The sequence below is a fragment of the Pongo abelii genome, chromosome 8 (assembly GCF_028885655.2).
Source record: "Pongo abelii isolate AG06213 chromosome 8, NHGRI_mPonAbe1-v2.0_pri, whole genome shotgun sequence".
Lineage (NCBI taxonomy): Eukaryota > Metazoa > Chordata > Mammalia > Primates > Hominidae > Pongo > Pongo abelii.
Genome location: NC_071993.2, coordinates 74,224,451 through 74,230,473, shown reverse-complemented (window position 1 = coordinate 74,230,473; position 6,023 = coordinate 74,224,451). Strand labels below are relative to the sequence as shown.

Genomic DNA, 6,023 nt, shown 5'->3' with positions numbered 1-6,023 from the left:
AGAGAGAGTTTCAGAAAATTTTAAATGTATGTTTAAAATTAAAACTATGGGTGAGGCTACTGGTATATGGAGTTTTCCAGAATCAAATAGATAAGAAGACTGTTAAATTTTAAAGTCAGTTATATTGCACCTTCCCCCTCCCCTCAAAAATCAGGCGCTTAGACTTAAACCGTTGTTCAGGGTTTAACTCTTGGGCTTGCAAAATTCTACAGTTTGAGAAAATTACTCAGCCCCCAAGAAGGGCATATTTTCCATGCTTACCTTATCTAAGGAGGATAATGGGGGGAAAATGTACTTTCCAGAATGGCAAATTGTGTAGCTCCAAAAATCACGCCTGCATGATGACACTTAAAAGCTGGAGGGCAGAAGGAGAGTCTTTCACTCATCTGCCTCTTTTTATCAGAGAGAAACCTTTCTCAAAACACCCAGGAGTGCTGCTGGGCCTGCAGGTCTCTGTCGAGCCTCTGTCCCACAGGATAGGGTTTGTGAAAGTTGTTAAGAATAAGCCCTACTTTAAGAGGTACCAAGTGAAATTTAGAAGATGATGATAGGGTAAAACTGATTATTATGCTCAGAAACACTGGTGATACAGGATAAAAATAAACATGACACACCCAAATACAGGATGATAGTTTGTGTAACAAACAGAGATATCATTTGTCAGATTGCTTACTCCCATTTAGAAGGGGATATGATAGTCTGCACAGCATATGCACATGAACTGCCAAAATATGGTGTGAAGGTTGGCCTGACAAATGATGCTGCAACGTATTGTACTGGCCTGCTGCTGGCCCACAGGCTTCTCAATAGGTTTGGCATGGATAAGATCTGCGAACGCCAAGTGGAGGTGACTGGAGATGAATACAATGTGGAAGGCATTGATGGTCAGCCACGTGCCTTTACCTGCTGTTTGGATGCAGGCCTTGCTAGAACTGCAAAAAAGTTTTGGGGGCACTGATGGGAGGTGTGGATGGAGGCTTGTCTATCCCTCACAGTACCAAATGATTCCCTGGTTATGATTCTGAAAGCAAGGAATTTAATGCAGAAGTACACCAGAAGCATATCGTGGGCCGGAATGTTGCAGATTACTCTTGCTACTTAATGGAAGAAGTTGAAGATGCTCACAAGGAATAGTTCTCTCAATACATAAAGAACGGTGTAACCACAGACATGATGGAAGAGATGTATAAGAAAACTCATGCTGCTATATGAGAGAATCCAGCCTGGGAGAAGAAGCCCAAGAAAGAAGTTAAAAAGAAGAGGTGGTGTTGCCCCAAAATGTCCCTTGCTCAGAAGAAAGATCGGGTAGCTCAAAAGAAGGCAAGCTTTTTCAGAGCTCAAGAGCGGCCTGCTGAGAGCTAACCCAATTTTCTATGAGAACTTTTCAGATAAAGACAATAAACTTATTGACAGCAACAACAACAACAACAACAAAAATCAGTAACACCTGGCAGCCTACTCCTCAGGTCCCATTGGCAGAAATTAGATCGTATGACAATATTTCACCAACATTCATGGAACTTCACGTACAGAAAAGGCAGCCTTACTAGTTCCTAGTAACAAGTTGCCCCAAAACATTAGTAGTTTAAAGCAATAAGCATTTATTTGTCACCATTTCTGAGGTTTAGGAATCTGGGCACAGCTTAGCTGGATGGTTCTGACTCAAGCTCTCTTGTGAGGCTGCAGTCAAGCTGATGGGCAGGGCTGCAGTCATCTCAACTGGAGGAGGATCCACTTCCAAGAGGGCTCACTCATATGGCTGCTAGTTGGAGTCCTTCGTTCCTCACTGGCTGTTGGCTGGAAGACTCAGTTCCGTGCCAAGTGGGCCTCTCGAGACACTTGAAATCCTGAGTGTCCTCAATGTACGGCAGCTGGCTTCTCCCAGAGTAAGTGATCCATGAGACAGAATGAGAGAAAGACCAAGTGCAAACCACACTGTCTTTTATAAGCTAATCTTGGACATGACATACCATTACTTCAGTCAGATTCTATTGGTCACATTGTCCAACTGGTACAATGGGGGAGGTGGCTATGCAAGGTGAACTCCAGGAGGTGGGCGTCTTTGGGGACCATCTTGGAAACTGGCTACCACAGAGCCCTTGAAGGAGACAGGGAAGACAGCAAGAGACCTCAGGTGAGCCTAAAGAGCCTGCTGTCACAGGCCACAGAGAGGAGCGTTCCAGAAGAGAAGCATTCAATACTTTTTATAATTAAAAGTGAGAACCAGCAGCTAAGCATTGAGAAATACTCATTGGATTTGTCAATCAGGGTCATTACATTCAGAGCAGTTATGAGCAACTCCAGTTGACCAGTTTGCTGTGGACTGAGGTTTGAGTAAATGCTGGGTAAGTGGAGAACTGCAGGTGTAGACTACAGGCAACCCTTGAACAACATGGGTTTGAACTGCATGGGTCCACTTATAAGCAGATTTTCTTCCACCTCTGCCACCCCTCTGACAGCAAGACCCATGCTTTTCCTTCCTCCTCCTCCTCCTATTCCTCCTCCTCAGCCTACTCAAAGTGAAGACGATGAGGATGAAGACCTTTATGATGATCCTCTTCCACTTAATGAATAGTAAATATGTTTTCTCATCTTTATGATTTTCTTAACATTTTCTTCTCTCTAGCTTACTTTATTATAAAGATATAGTATATAATAAATATAACATACAAAATATGTGTTCATCAACCATTTATGTTTTAGGTGGAGCTTCTGGGCAATAGTAACCTATTAGTAGTTAAATTTAGGGGTAGTCTAAAGTTATATGCATATTTTTGACTGCACAGTGGGTAAGCACTCCCAAGCACCACATAGTTCAAGGGTCAACAGTACTTTTTTAAGAGGGCTGGATGAGAAGGGGAGTAGGGATATTTGGATAAAAGCTAGAGGAAGACAGGGGAAGATTTCATTTTTTGGATGTGAGAGCTCGAGTATATTTTTAGGCAGAGGGGAAGCAGCCAGTGGACTGGGAGAGTCCAGTCCTGGAAGATCCAGGACAGGGAAGGATGACTGATGAGATAGCCTCTTGGAGGAGGCAGGAGAATTGGAGGTCAAAGACACAGATGGGCTGGTTGGCTTTGAACAGAGAGACACCTCATCCTCTGAGGCTGCAGGGAGGGAGGCAGGATGAGTCTGGCTGGGGCAAGACTTGATGGTGAGGATGCCTGGGAATTGAGAATTCATACCTCATGGCCTCAATTTTCTTGGAAAGAGGAGGAGGCAAGGTTGTAGTGAGTTGAGAGTGAACGATGATGTCAATTACCATGGTGATTGCTTACATATGAAGGAAGGTTCAGAAACAGTCTGTTCTCATAAGCAGGGCAAGCCCTTCCCTTTTGATCTCATATATACTTTCTATCTCTCAGCAAACTCATTTTTCACCACCAGTGATGTCTTCAGACAGCACCTGAGTTACCACAAGGTATGGGTTAGCAGAATGGAAATGAATGATGTGGGAGGTATCAGAACTCAGTGGGTGTGAAGAATCATGACATCTTAGCAAGGCAGAGACCTCTGAGCTCTCATGCGATGTTCCATCCAAGGGTCTGTCTCACCATCAAGTTCATAGTTCATCTGTCCTCTGCGTCATCATCCCACCGGCAGTGAACTCGCTACCTTTAAGGAAGTCTTTCCATTTCCAAACACTTTCAAATCCTTAAGCTTTTCCTTCAGTAGTGAAGTCTCACTCTCTGATTCCGTAAGGTCCTACAGGGAATCCTAGAGCAAGTCCTACCTGGAAGCCCTTCAGAGATCTTAGTCTCTCCTCCAGAATAAATGTTCCATTTTCCCCACCCTCCCTTATCTCACAAGATTCCTGACCCCTCACCAGATCTGCCTTCTCCCCAAGATTTCCTCCAGGGCAATATTGGTCCTCAAGATTCAGCCATGACCTGGCTGACCTGCCTTCCTCCGAGCTCCCCAAAGTGCTTGCCTAGCAATTCGCAGCCACCCGATGTTCAAGTGTAATTGACGGAAACTTATTTGAAATTCTTCCTCTCCCAGGATGGTTTGATCAGACTGGTGGTCTTGCAGGTCTTCTCATCATTCTCTGTCCAGATGTCAGGTTCTCTTGGCATCTTTGCTGTCGACAGCCTACCCAAGTGAGGGGTTCATCCCAGACCATGTGCTCAAATACATTTCTGTGTCCAGACCCGTTCCTAAGCATAAGTCAAATAGGTGATCAAAGACTGTATTTGGGCGTGCAGAAAGAGGCTCCAGATTCTCATTTTGGATCCGTCTGTGACTAGCAGCATTACTTTCACAGGTCCTGTCTGAGTTTCAGGGGAAACTTTGACAGAGGTTAGTGTTTGGAAATATTAACCAATGTTTTTCCCCTCTGGCATTTCTCCTTTTCACACTTTGCCCCTTTCCTTCTCACCATCACCCAAATTCTGTCCTGTGCTCATTGTCTCAGAGAAGAGGTGTGACCCCAGAAAGCAGAGCAAGGAGTCTCTTGGCTTTGAGTTGAAAAGCCTTGGGCCAGTGAGGCAGAAGAAAATCCCCATACCAGCAAAATTTGGAAGAAAACATGAGCAAGGCAATGCTTCCATCTCTCAGATTTGTAAAGGAGCTCCCATCTTGGGGGTGGAGTGGAAAGTTGAGAGAGGTCAGGAGGCACAGGAGTATAGATAATGGTGGTTTCCAGAAGAGGGTACCAGAGAGAACTCGAGGACCTGAGAAGAGACGAGACCTGGGTCCCATTATCCAGAGAGCACTGGGAGGTGGCAAGACCCCAGGCAAGAGAAATAGCTTCATGGACTGTTCCAGCAGCAAAGTCCTAGTCAGCCTGGCAGAGCTTTCCCAAACACTAGCATGGACCTAAAGAACAGAATGACCCCATTGCTCATAAGAGCAGCATGGGACTAGACAAGAAGAGCAGATCAGCAAGGGCCCTGCAAAGGGACAACCTGCAGGGACTAATGAACAAGGACAGGCACAGTGATGGGCATCACAAATGACATTGAAGACCAGGTGCCTGGACACCACTTGAGCCTCCAGGAAGTTAGATGCCACTATGGAAAAGAAGAGAGACTCCATATTGACAGTGATTATGTTTCTACCATGGTGGCAGCCTGCCACCTGCCCCTGAGCAGCCTTATCCACACCTGAATCTGCTGTAGATGATGAGATTGTGGACTTTGAGTTGATGCTATAATGGGATGAGACTTTTGAGGAGGTTAGGAAGGGGTGAGTGTATTTTGCATGTGGGAGGGTCTTGCATCATTGCAGCTAGAGGGAGCACTATGGTAGTTAGCCTCCAGTGATCTTCATATTCTGATATTCATGCCTTTGGTAGTCCCCTCCCACATTAAATCAGGACTGACTTGTGTGACCAATGGAATGCAGCAGAAGTGAGAGTGTGTGGCATCCAAGGGCAGACCATAAAAGACATTGCAGCGTCCACCTTGGTCTCTTGGATACCTGGCATTGGGGGTAGACAGCAGCCATGTCTTGGGGATACTCAAGAAGCCTTGGAGCCCACATGGAGAGGAACTGAGTCCTGCCACGAAACACCATTGAGCCACCTTAGAAGTGAATCCTCAAGCCTCAGTCAAGCCTTTAGATAAGCATAGCCTGGACTGACATCTGACTGCAGCCTCACATGAGACCCAAGCTAGAACTTCAGCCAAGTCACAAATAATTTCTGATGCATAGAAACTGTGAAAGATCATGAATGATTATTTTTGTTTTAAATCACAAAGTTTTGGGGGATTTCTTATGCAGTATTTGATCACTAATTCATCACCACCCACTATCAGAGTTTCCAATGTTTTTGTTCCTCCTAAATAAAGAACAGAGAAGTTGTGTGGTGGTCCCAGGTCACACATCAGAGTTTCAATACAATATTCAACTTCTATGTTCTTATATAGAGTTCCTATATCTGCTTCACCTCTTTACCTACCTCTCTCCTTTTTAAACCATACCTTCACTTAGCCCATGCTCCTATGTCCCCACCATCATCACCTCTTTTGGAAACAGGTTTATTTCTCCCCTCTTCTCAAATCCTCAAATGTGGTTAGGTT

General features: G+C 44.9%; 1 pseudogene; it reads left to right on the top strand.

Annotated features, from left to right (window-relative positions):
- Window positions 1-610: 610 nt before the first annotated feature.
- On the top strand, window positions 611-1,362 carry LOC112135220 (large ribosomal subunit protein uL18-like; annotated as a pseudogene).
- Window positions 1,363-6,023: the final 4,661 nt, after the last annotated feature.